This window comes from Dipodomys ordii, unplaced genomic scaffold (assembly GCF_000151885.1).
Source record: "Dipodomys ordii isolate 6190 unplaced genomic scaffold, Dord_2.0 Scaffold261, whole genome shotgun sequence".
NCBI lineage: Eukaryota > Metazoa > Chordata > Mammalia > Rodentia > Heteromyidae > Dipodomys > Dipodomys ordii.
In genome coordinates, this window is record NW_012267477.1 from 494708 (window position 1) to 507892 (window position 13185).

The following is a 13185-nucleotide window of genomic DNA, read 5'->3' on the forward strand; positions in this document are numbered from 1 at the left end:
ATTTTATTCCCTTGTGTTCAGATAGAATTCAAGTTATAATTTCAATGTTTCTGAATTTGGACAAGTTTGCTTTGTGGCCTAAAATGTGGTCTATTTTAGAAAATGTTCCATGTGCTGCTGAGAAAAACCTGTACTCTGATGCTGCTAGGTGAAATGTTCTGTAGATGTCCGTTAAATCTAGTTGATCTATGCAGCTGTTTATATCTGCAGTTTCTCTGTTGACTTTTTGGCGAGTTGATCTACCTAGTGGGGAGAGTGGTGTGTTAAAATCCCCTACAATTAATGTCTTTGGATCTATGTGGGATTTGAGGGAAAGTAGTGTTTCTTGGATAAATGTGGGTGCTCTGTTGTTTGGTGAATAGATATTTAGAATTGCAATATCCTCCTGAAAGAGAGATCCCTTAGTTTGTAGCGATCTTCTTTATCTCTTCTCACAAATTTTAATTTGATGTCTATTTTATCTGATATTAGGATTGCAATTCCTGCATGTTTATGGGGCCGTTTGCTTTGTAGATTTTGTTCCAGACTTTTACATTGAAAATCTGTTTGTTTTTATGGGCAAGATGTGACTCCTGAAGGTAGCAGATAGAAGGATCTTGTTTCTTTATCCAACTAGACAGTCTATGTCGCTTAATTGGAGAGTTAAGTCTGTTAATGTTGAGAGATAGAAGTGAGAGGTATTTGGGAGTTCTTGCCATATTCTCCACCTTCTTTGGGCTGCGAAAACTGGGTTCTTCCTATGGTTCTTGGATTCTCAGTTTGGTTGTAGTTTCTTGGCCTTTATTGTGGTCTTGTTGGTTTTCTATGTGTAGGACATCTTTAAGAATCTTTTGTAGGGCTGGTTTGGTGGAGATGCATTTTTTCAATTTTTCTTTACTATGGAAGCTTTTTATTTGGCCTTCAGTTATGAAGGAGAGTTTAGTTGGGTACAATATTCTTGACTGATAATTGTTTGTTTTTAGGGCATGGCATACATCATTCCAGGCTCTTCTTGCTTTGATTGTCTCTGCTGAGAAATCTGAGTTGTTTCTAATTGGTTTCCCTGTATAGGTGATTAATCTTTTCTCCTTGACAGGTTTGAGGATCTTTTCCTTGGTCTGAATTGATCCTGTGTGGATTATAAAGTGATGGTGAGATGACCTATTTGGGTCTGGTCTATTTGGCATTCTAAAAGTTTCTTATATCTGAATAGGCCTATCTTTTTGCATGTTTGGGAAGTTCTCTGCTAGGATCCTTGTTATTCAAATTTCCTAACCATTAACTTCTTTTGTAGGTGCTCCTCTACACCCATTATCCTTAGATTAAGCCTTCTGATGGTGTCTTCCAAGTGTTGGATAGATCTATCATATTTCTTGGACTTGTCTTGGATGGTTGTATGTACTTTCTCTATAATATGTAGGCTGTCTTCAATCCCCAAGTTTCGATCTTCTGCATGGTCTAACCTGCTGTGAAGGCTTTCTACTATTTTTTTTATATCTTTTCCTGCTAATTGGTCAGCTTTGATGGCTTCAAATTCTTTGTTGAAGCTTTGTTTTAGGTCTTGTATGAAATTCTTTACTTCCTTAATTTGGTGTTCAATGTTCATTCTCAAATCACTTAGTTGATTGGTTATGGTTTCCTTGGACTCCCATTCCTTCTGTTGGGTTCTATTCAGCATTCCCTTTGTGGTCTCCCTGCCTTCCTTCAGCTCTTTGTTAATGAATCCCATGAATGCCTTTAGTGATCTTTGTGTATTCTCATCCTGCGTTCTCAATTCCTGTATTACTCTTTGCTTAGCTTCCTCCCATTCACACCATTCCTGTAGTTCTCTTTGAGTGTTCTCAGCCTGTTCACGCCATTCCTGCCTTTTTCTTTGAGGATTCTCAAGCTGCTCATGCAAATCCTGTATCAGTTTTTGAGTAGCTTCCTCACACTCATGATATTCCTGTATAAACCTTTGGATTGCCTCCTCTCTCTCCCTATCATGCTCATACAGAGTCCTTTGTACGTTTTCAATCTTTACCTGCATTGACCTTTTGTTTGCCTCCTCTCTCTCCTTATCATGCTCAATACAGAGTCCTTTGTATGTTTTCAATCTTTTCATTTATCATGTTTTCCAGCAGTGTTTGTAGAGCTATTTAGGAACTCTCCTCTGGATTATTCATTATCTGTTCTGTCCCCTGATTATCATGATTGGGAGTCGAGATACCTGGACTTGCCATTTTTCTTTTTCTTTTCCAGCTTACTCTGCCCATTTGGGTTGAAAATAACACCAGTTTTGTGCTAGAACACTATCATAAGGCAAGCATCATATAAAGTCTGAATTTGCACAATCAATATTCTGCAGATACAATCTAGTTCAACAGATACCTCTATTCAACATCCAACAACTATATATTAATGGGCTGTGAACCGCAAAGAAGAATTTGGAAAACCAGAAATTGTTAGGTTTAGGGAGAAATGTGGGTAAAAAATAGGAATAGAGTGATGTGGGAAGGCACAGGGAGAGATAACTAAGTCCTAATCTCTAAGCAGGAAATAGGTTGGATAGGATGAAAGTAGAGAGAGAGAAAAAAAGTGGAAAGAGAAAGGGAAAAGAAAGAGACCAGAAAAAATAGAAAAGTAAAAATTAAAAATTTTAAGTAGAATCGAAAACAAACTATTGAGAGAAGAATGTGAATAAAATTAGAGAAGGGGATGGATGTAAAGGAGATGTGAAAAACTTAAAAATAAAAATACTTAATATATTATATAGGTATGAAGAGGTAGTACTTCTATTAAGGAATTTAAGTCTCAGAGGTATTGAATTGAATAATAAATTTGTGGATTAAGTGTGTACAAAATGGAGGATAGGGTCTAATAATCAACTACGGGTTTATCTGAGGATGTGCAGAACAACAATTAAGTCCCATAAAGAAGAACTAAAGAGAAGAAGAGGTGAAAAGGATAAGAAAGAAAGAAAAAAGTTCAGAAGTTCAGTAGAGCTAAACAAAAATCAAAAAGAATTTTTTTTAAACGAGAAAGAAAAAAAAAAGAAAGAAACACACACACACATGTATCGCTAAAATAAAAAGTATAAGAGGGAAAAAAAGTTAATAGAAAACAATTTTTTTCAAAAAAGGTAAAAATTAAAAAAATGTTTTATAAAAAATTCTTTAATAAAAGGTACAAAAAAAGAAGAAAAAAAATTATTTGATTTTTTTTTTGGGAGGGGTGGGAAAAATCCTGTATCTCCCTTGTATCCATAACCAGCCTCTTGTTGGAGTCATTGGTCTGCTTGTGGTCCTGTGGCTTGATTAGTTTCTTAAGTCAGTTTGTTTGAACAGGCAGAAAAATTCTCTACTTTTCCCAGGATTTTGTGATCCTCCTCCCAGGTTAGTTCAATGGGAGGGAGGTCTGCTTTGAGTATCACAGAAGAGGGAGATGGCTTTTTCCTCAAGTTTGGAGATGATGTGATGAGGCTAGGTTCTGGTTAGAGTTGAGGCCTTTCAGCAAACAGTAGCTTTTCCGGGCAGCTAGTTTGTGAGAAACTCACAGAGCCCATCCTGGAGCCATTCTCAGGGTTTATGTTTACTGAATTCCAATTGATTGTCAAGGCTGCTAAAGGGATGGGCAGCCTCTGGCTCTGATTACCCAGTGAAGAAAGCCACTCCTAGGGCTGGCGCCTGAGCTGGGTGACTTTTCCTTGGGTGGAGCTGAGTCTGACAGGTCAGATTAGGTTCTTGTGACCTGCTAAATGACTCTAGTTTTCTTCCAAGGCCTGAGTTGGAGCTAGCAGCTCTGCCGAGCTTTGTCGGTATCCAAAATGGAGATCTCTGGTACTGGGGGGGCGAGGGGTGGCCTTCCCTTCTCTGCTGCCTGAGAAGGAGTGAGGACGTCAGGCTTCTACTCACCCCAAGTCTTGGTTCCTGAGTCTTCTCTGGTCTGCGAACTGCAGGATGAAGATGTCTGCTCCTTGTCGGTTCTTGCTGGTGTTGAGTAGAATCCGCTCGCTTGCTGCAGTGATTCAGGTATGGCGGATTCGGCCACCGCCGCCACCACTGCTGTTGCAGCGGCGGTGGCTGCTGGCAAGAGCTCAGATCTGTCTCCTTGCCTGGATTTTCCCTCTTTGGCCTAACTCTCTGTCCTGTGATGGCACACTTGGTGTGATTCTCTGGCTTAGGACTGTTCACTGGAACTCTAAAACTGCTTTGCATGTGACAGCTTGTTTAGCCTCCAGCTTCTCCTCCGCCATCTTCCTGGAACTCCTCTCTTTAAGTCTTTACCCCACTCTCTCCACTCTTCTTCAACTTAGTATTATAATGCCTAGCTACAGCAATAAGACAAGATGCAAACATGAGAGGGATCCAAATAGGGAAAGAAGAAGTAAAACTCTCCCTCTTTGCAGATGAAATGATCTTGTATTTAAAGAATCCCACAGACTCCACTCCCAAATTACTCAAGCTGATTCAAAACTTTGGCAAAGTAGCAAGATATACAATTCACCCTCAAAAATCAATGGCTTTTCTATATGCCAACAATGAGAAAAGAGTGGCTGAAATCAGGAAAGCAACTCCGTTCATAATAGCCCAACAAAAAATAAAATATTTAGGAATTAACTTAACTAAAAAAATGAAGGACCTCTATAATCAGAACTTTAAAAACCTGAAAAAGGAAATCAAAACAGAACTTAGATTTTGGAAAAACCTCCCATGTTCCTGGATTGGAAGCATCAATATTATGAAAATGGCAATACTTCCCAAGGCTATCTAAAAATTCAATGAGATACCTATCAATATCCCAACCTCATTCTGCAAGGTAATAGAAGAGGCAATCCAAAAATTCATATGGAACAATAAGACATTGCCCCATTTGTTAGGAAATGGAAAGACTTGGAAAAAATCATATTAAGTGAAGTAAGCTAGGCCCAAAGAAATATAGGTCCCATGGTTTCCCTTATTTGCAATAACTAGTATATATCTGAGACAAACAGAAACTGCCAGACAAGTTGATGTTAGGCAAAATGAATCCCAAGATAAGGATTCAAATATTTTTTTTCTTTCTTGCGATTGTTTCCAACATATTTAAAAGATAATTCCTTTGTTGCTTTGTATGTACCTCCCCCAGGGTATAAGCCCTGCTTTCACTGTATTTGATGTTGACATAATTAGTGGAAGGGAAAGGAAAAATAAACTATTTAAATAGGGTTACTGGTGGGCCCATTACAACAATGAGATTTATAAGACATTATGTCAAAAAATGAACTTTACAACTTTGTTAGGGTGTGGGGGGTTGGTGTGGGGGAGTGATAGGAGGGTGTAGGGGTGGGGGATGTAGAGAGGAAGGAATGGTATGGGGAAACAAAGGAGGAGGCAACAATACTTGATAAGAAATGTGCTCGCTATCTTGCCCTGTAATTGTAACCCCTCTGTATGGTATTTTAATAATAATAACAATAATAAGGACCCCAAATAGCAAAAACGATCCTTAACAGAAAGAACAGTGCTGGAGGAATATCAATACCAAATTTCAAACTCTACTACAAAGCCATAGTAATAAAAACAGCTTGGTACTGGCTCCTTTTTTTTTTTAAATAAGTTTTTATTGTGAGAATTCTGTACAGGGGGGGCTACAATTACATGAGCAAGGTAATGAGTACATTTGTATCAAGCAATGTTGCCTGCTCCTTTGTTTTTCCACTACCATCCCTGCCTCCCATCTCCACGACTGCACCCCACCCCAGCTGTAAAGTTTGTTTTTTGACATAGCATCTTGTACATCTCATTGTTGCAATGGGTCCCTATTTAAACAATTGTTTTTTTCTTCCCTTCCACAAATTATACCAACATTAAATACAGTGAAAACAGGGGTTATACCATGGGAGAGGGAAATAAACGCAACAAAAATTTCCTTATAAATATGTTAGAAAAAATAGCAAGAAAGTAAAACCACTTGAGACCTTATATTGGGGTTCATTTTGCCTAATATCAACTTATCTGAGCATTTTTGCTTGTCTCAGACATATACTAGTTATTGCAAATAAGGGAAACCATGGGACCTATGTTTCTTTGGGCCTGCTTACTTCACTTAATATAATTTTTTCCAAGTCTTTCCATCTCCTAACAAAGGTGGCAATGCCATTCTTTCTGATGGAGGCATAGAATTCCATTGTATGTGTGTGTGTGTGTGTGTGTGTGTGTGTGTATCACATTTTGTTGATCCATTCATCTACTGAGGGGCATCTGGGTTGGTTCCATATCTTAGCTATGGTAAGTAATGCTGCAATAAACATAGTTGTGCTAAACGGTCGTATGTCTTTCTTCCAAGGAGCAATCACAATGCCAGAACCACAAGAATATGGTGTCACCAAGTGCAACGAAACTAGTGGAGAAACAAGAAAACAGACTATATGTCTGCAAGTGGATTTTTCTTGCTAAAACATGGTCTCACACAATTTCTGGTTAACTATAACATATGCATAGACACACACACACGCACATATGAGTTCATGCACATGCAGCGATGTACTAACTGTAAAATATTTCATATTAAAGTTATGTGTAATGAAGAACTAGAGGTCAGGATTATCATGCAAAATCTCTCTTACCTGTGAGAGTGAGTACCTACAATTAAAAATTTCCAGATCATTTACCTAACCCATTAAGCACTTAACTCTCCAATTTGTTATCTCTTTGAGGGCTTCTTTCTTAGGTTTATGGTTTCTTTCTGCTTTACTATAAGAGTCAGTAAATCAATATCAAGAATAATGTATCTTCAATATCTGAAAAACACTTAAAGGCATTTAATTTTACTTCAACTAATTTCCTCAGTTGGAAAGCATTTAATTGCCTGCAGAAATTGGGGAAAATGGTAGTCATAACACAGTTTGTAAGATTTAGAGATTCAATTCTATTTAGTCCATTTTCAACACAGATTCAAATGTTTATTAAATTATATGCTACATCAAGTTGTTCTTCAGGTATCTGAGAACAATCCACAGCTTCAAATTACGTATACCTGGAATAAAATCTTAGTTCTATCAACTTCTATCACAAGTGTGTTGGCAATAATTTCCCAGCTTTAACGATTGTGTGTGTGTGTGTGTGTGTGTGTGTATGTGTGTGTGTGTGTGCAAGCATGCATGCGAGTGCATGTGAATAAGTGTGCATGCAGAAGTTCTGGGATTTGAACTTAGGACCAGGGTACTGTTCTTGGGCTTTCCTTTTGCTCAAGGCTTGTACTCTACCACTTCATCCACAGCTTCCTCCCTACTCACCTGACCCCACCACACACTGCAATCACATAAGCTGGTGGGTAGTAAGGTTAATATTTCCAAAAGAGGTCTCTTCCAACTTTAGAGTTAATTATTTAAATTATATATAAAGGCCAAAATACGTCTTGAGGGTTACTACAGATTTAAATCTGGTCACATAATCTACCTGTGTAAGCTTTTTACTTAATCTAACATTTTGCTTGTGAAAATTCTGAAAGGTCCCTCAATGGGAGTCTAATCCATTCAGGGATATAGTGCACTAAAGTGAGACTATTTTGCCCTTAAATTGCATCACAATTCACTGTACCAAGTTATGAAAAGTTCAACGTGCCCAACAATGGATGAACACATAAAAATTATAGTATATGTGTGTGTGTGTGTGTGGTATATACCACACATATATATGGAGAGAGAAATAAAGTATTATTTAGTCATAAAATAGAATTAACTTATATGCAGAAAAAGGATGGCATTGGAAATCATGTTAAACAAAATAAGCCACAATGCAAGTTCAGCTAATTTTCAAAGCCACAAGATACAAAGTCACCTACATTCTGGTGGAAAAGTAATTAATGCATAGTACGAAAATAAAAAATACAAAAAGATAAAAAAAAAGGTTTTCCAATTCTGTACAAATTTAACTTGCACTTAACCAAAATAAACAACACTTGTAACTGTATAAAGAAACTGTAAGAGGCATTTCCTTGAAAGAGGAAGTTAAATGTATGGTTGCCAGGATGGAAATTCCAACTCCAAATGATATGTAAATCAACTTCCCTAAATGAGAACTCAGGTACACACCTTTTCTAGGCCCACCCCCCTGAATCAGAGGACTTTTTTCTCCTCTTTTTGTGAAAGGGAACTTTCTTTACACTTTTTTTTTTACCACCTCCCCATTGCTGACATTATATAGAGAAGTCTCTGGGCTGGATTGTGGAGTTTGTTGGTCATGACAATGGCAGTGTGAGTTTTTGGAATGTGGTTAAGAGTTCCTTCTCTGGAGATACACCATTGGCTATTTCCAATTTCCTGTCAGATCCTTTTTCTCCAGTTATAAACCATTATTAGTGAAGATTCTATATGTTGGGAACTCTATACCAGAGAACCTTTCTCAAATGAAACAAACCATTAAAACTGTACTAATGTGAATTTCTTTGCACAGTAATCCCATTTTGTTATGAAATATGGAGGTAACATATAATAAAATATAACATATAAAAAATGAAGATTAGATAAAGTAGCAACAATACAACAAGAGAGCAAACAAAATATTTAAGAATTGCTATAAAAATAACCCCATGCAAAAATGAGTCCCCAGTGACTGCTTTTCACCCTGAAGGAAGGTGGAGCTCAGAATAACAGCGAAAAACAAAATAAAACAAAACATTTAATTCAGTGGGCATTGTTGTTTTCCCAGTAATCCTTGCTACTCAGCAGGTTGAGCTCTGAGGATGGCAGTTCATAGCCAGTTCATATAAGAAAGTCCAAAAGACTCATCTTCAATTAACCACCAAAGTGGAACTGTGGTCCAAGTAGTAGGAGAAAAAAAACAAGCAAACAAACAAACAAACAAAAAACCCTCATGAACTCACAAATAGTCCTCATGCCCTAAGTTCAAGCCCCAGGTACATCCTAGAACATAAAAGCAGTACTAGTTTCAGTGACACAAAGTTCTAGAGCAGGCTTTTGATTACTAGATCCTGTTATCCATCCTGGGAAGAAAAAAACAGAAACAACTCTTTACTGGACCACTGGGATGTTTACACTTTCTATTAGATTGGATTCTTTAAGTTTCAGTACTAATTCCTAAAAATAAAATAAAATAAATTGGAATACTTAGAGAAATAGCTGGTAATAATGGAGAAGAAAGAAAATGCATGATTGAACACTAAAGATGAAGGAATGACTTTAGAAAAAATAAGTCATATTTTTTGGGGGTAAAAATGAAGAGAACATTAACTCAGGCTAAGAAATTAATAATAATAACAATGGCAAAGCTCAATTTACACATTAGGCATATTGAGAGGTTAACAATAGCCAATAATTGTAATAATACAACAGTTTGCTATCCAGTTGTGATGGCTCTTTGTTGGTGTCTGTGTTTCACTCTATGTACCCAATTATTGTGCATTCATCCCCCCTGTAATCCTAGCTACTCAGGAAACAGACCTGAGGATCTTGGTTCAATACGGGCATGGGCCAGAATTTTGTAGACACTCATCTCCAATAAACCACTAGAAAATTAGAAGTAGTGCTGTGGCTCAAGTGGTAGAGGTCTCACTTTGAGCTGAAGAGCTGAGGGACAGCTCCAGACCCAGAGTTCCAGCAGCACTAATGACAAAAAATTTTAAAAAAATTAAAAAAGATTGTTTGAGAGTCAATGCCTGAGTGTCAATGATGCAAACATAGTGTTAGGCTACTACTGCCCTGCTGGCAATTCACATAGGGTATTGTGCTTTCAAAGCTAATGGATCAACAGCAAGAAAAGTACAAGATTGATTATAGTAACAAAACCACAAATGGGAAAGGTTATGCCAGGGACACTACAGAACCTATAACCCTAAAGAGAATATTCTGATAGGATAAAATTTATAGCGAATTGAATATTAATAATGTGCTCTTGAAATCCAATGTCTCTCTCTCTATATATATGTATATTTATGCCTATGATAATTTTTAGATCATTCTCAAAAATGGCATTGAATTATTAAATTATATATCAGAATACCACATCATTTTATAATAAAAAGGCATAAATGATATTTGAAATAAAGATAAGAGAAATAGAGTGGAAGAAGAGCTCAGGGACAGATCCTCTACCCTGAGTTCAAGTCCAGCACTGAGAGACAAGCAAGAACAACAACATCGGAATGATGAGTCAGTATGGAAAATAGATTTGGGTGGAAGAGACCTCGGAGCCTAGGATCTTTGTTGACTCACAGTCAGGTGATCATTGACAGTCAGGTGATTACTGGTCTGATTCAGGCAGGTGATGGAAAAGCTGGGAGGGGCTGGTCTGTGGGCAGTCTTAACCCTGATCACAACTCAAGCAAGAGATAATTCTTGTCATCTCAGCTTTGTGCAAAGTGTGAATCGGAAGATCTCAGTCCAGGAGAGCCTAAGCATAAAAACAAGTTTCTATTCCAAAAACAAAAGCAAACACAGAAGAGGACATGGCGTAAGTGGTAAAGTACCAGCCCAGCATCAGGCCTGACAAATTCCAAATAAAAGTGTAGGATGATCACCTGTTAAGAAATACGAACTCAGCTACTTTTGAAGACCCACAGGATACAGTGGTTGATGCCAGTAATGTGGCCTACAGTCCGGTGGAAAAGTAAGAAATGCATAGTTCCATTATAAAACATACACAGAAGTAAAAACAAAACAAAACAAAACAAAATAAAACAAACACAATAAACTTTTCCAATCTTGGACAAACCTAAGTTGCATCTAACCCAAATAACCTAACCAAATTGTTAGAAGCATGGCCTTCAAAGAGGAAGTGAAAGGTGTGGTTGGCAGGATGTAAATTCCAACTCCTATTGATATGTAAATCAGCTTCCCTAAACAACCAATCAGAGACACTTCCTTTCCTGGGCCCACCCTCTTTCAGTATAAATAGAGTGGAAGTCTGAGACTCAGGCATTGTCGAAGAAGATCCCACATCAGCGGGACGGAGCCCATTTGGAGCTTGGATACTCCAGGTGAGGATCAGAGTGGGAGAATCTACTCCTCTTTTAATTCTCTCCTTGGTTTGGTGGTGTTGGTGGTGGTGGTGTTTTGTCAGTTGTGGGGATTGAACCCAGTGGTAGGGCAGTGTTGTTGGGCCACTTTGTGCTCAAGACTGGGCATTGTCCCTGGTCCACTTTGTGGTCAAGGCTAGTGCTTTACCACTTGAGCCACAGCCCACTTGTGATTTTGGAGTGGTAAATAGGATATAAGTGTCTGTGTCACAGGGAATTTTGTGCCCAGGCAGACTTCAAAGCTTGATCCTCAGATCTCAGCCTCTTGGGTAGCTAGGATTCTAGGGGTGAGCCACCTAGAATTAGCTCCTAGGAATGATGGACCCCGACACTGCCCAGGCCTTCCAGAAGGAACTGAGCTGTGCCATCTGTATGAATACTTTCATAGAGCCAGTCACCCTAGAGTGCGGGCACAGTTTTTGTCGACCTTGTCTCTGCCTCTGCTGGGAAGAGACCCAGACTCTAACCAGGTGCCCTGGATGCAGGGGACCCTGCCAGCAGAGAGACCTCAAAACCAACGTGGTTCTGAGGAGCCTGGTGGCCATTGCCAGAAGAGCTAGCCTCAGGCAGTTCCTGAGCTCTGAGGAATACATGTGTGAGATACACAGGGAGACCAAGCAGATGTTCTGTGAGGTAGACAGGGCCCTGCTCTGTAGGAGCTGCTCCCAGTCTCAGGAGCACAGGGCTCACAAACACCATCCCATAGAAAGGGCAGCTGAGGAGCAGAGGGAGATGATTTCAAAGCAGATGCATGCTGTATGGGAAAAGACTCAAGAAAACCAGCACAATTTACAGGAGAAGAGGAGACTCATCAACCGATGGATTTGGTATGTGAGCCTATTCCGAGGCATGACTAAGGATGTTTTTAGAATGCTGCAGCTGGGTGTCCAGGAGGAGGAAAGACACCATCAGCTACTGATCAATGAACAAAGAGCCAGGTTACTGCAACTCAGAGAAAGGGAAACCCAAATGCTTCAGAAGAAGCATCAGCTCAGGAATATGTATCAGAAGCTAATCGAAACATACCAGAAGCCAGATGTGGAACTGCTTCAGGATGTAGAGTTGACCCTAGAAAGCTGTGAGTCAGTCTTGTTCTTCCTGCCTCTTCCTCTGAGGCCAGAGCTCAGTGCCCCTCCCATGCCTGGACTGATAGAGAGGCTCAGCCAGTACCGGGTGGAGATCACCTTCAATGAAGCTTTGCAGAATCAAGATCATGGTAGCAGGGTTAGACACGACCATCCGTATGCAGTTTTGAATTCTGAAGAGTCCTTCCACTTTACTGCTTTTGGACACCAAGTCTTCAGCTCTGGGAAACATTACTGGGAGGTTAGTGTGGATGACTCTTGCACCTGGGCCCTAGGAGTTATTAGGAATTCCGCCATAGGGAGCAACCTCACTGAATCTGAGGATCTTTTCCTCCTTTTGTTTGTGAAAGAGAACACACTTTACACCCTTTTTACCACCTCCCCATTGCTGCCTCACTATGTACAGAAGCCTCTAGGCCGGGTTGGTGTGTTTCTTGATCTTGACGATGGCAGTGTGAGTTTTTGGAATGTGGCTAAGAGTTCCCTTATCTGGAGATACCCCACTGGATCTCTCCAATTTCCTGTCAGGCCCATTTTTTCCAGTGGTAGCCCGGTGTCCTAAGTGAAGAGACTTTCTATGTGTTGGGAACTCTATGGCAGAGAACCTTTCTCAAATGAGGCAAACCACTAATAGAGTATTAATTTGAATTTCTTGGTGCAGTAATCCCATTTTTTCATGAAATATGGTGGTAATAATAAAATTTAAAATGTAAAAATCAATATTAAATGAAGATAAGATAAAGTAGCAACAATGTAACAAGAGAGCAAATAAATATTTAAAAATTGCTATAAAAATAAACCCATGCAAAACTGAGTCCCCTGTGACTGCTTTTCACCCTGAAAGGAGTTGGAGCTCAGAATAACAACAAAAAACAAGACTTAAGGCAGTGGGCACTGTTGTTTTACCAGTAATCCTTGCTAATCAGCAGGCTGAGTTCTGAGGATGGCAATGCATAGCCAGGATGAACAGAAAAATCCAAGTGATGCTTATCTCCAATTAACCACCAAAGTGGAGTTGTGGTCACATGGTAGAAGAAAAAAATTCCCACAATAACAGGGCTCATGCCCTAAGTTCAAGCCCCAGGAACAGCTAGAACAAAAAAGCAGTACTATTTTCAATGACACA

The 13185-nt window shown here is 39.1% G+C and overlaps 1 pseudogene; it reads left to right on the plus strand.

Moving 5' to 3' along the window:
- The first annotated feature begins 11292 nt into the window (after positions 1–11292).
- On the plus strand, positions 11293–12621 carry LOC106001067 (annotated as a pseudogene).
- Positions 12622–13185: the final 564 nt, after the last annotated feature.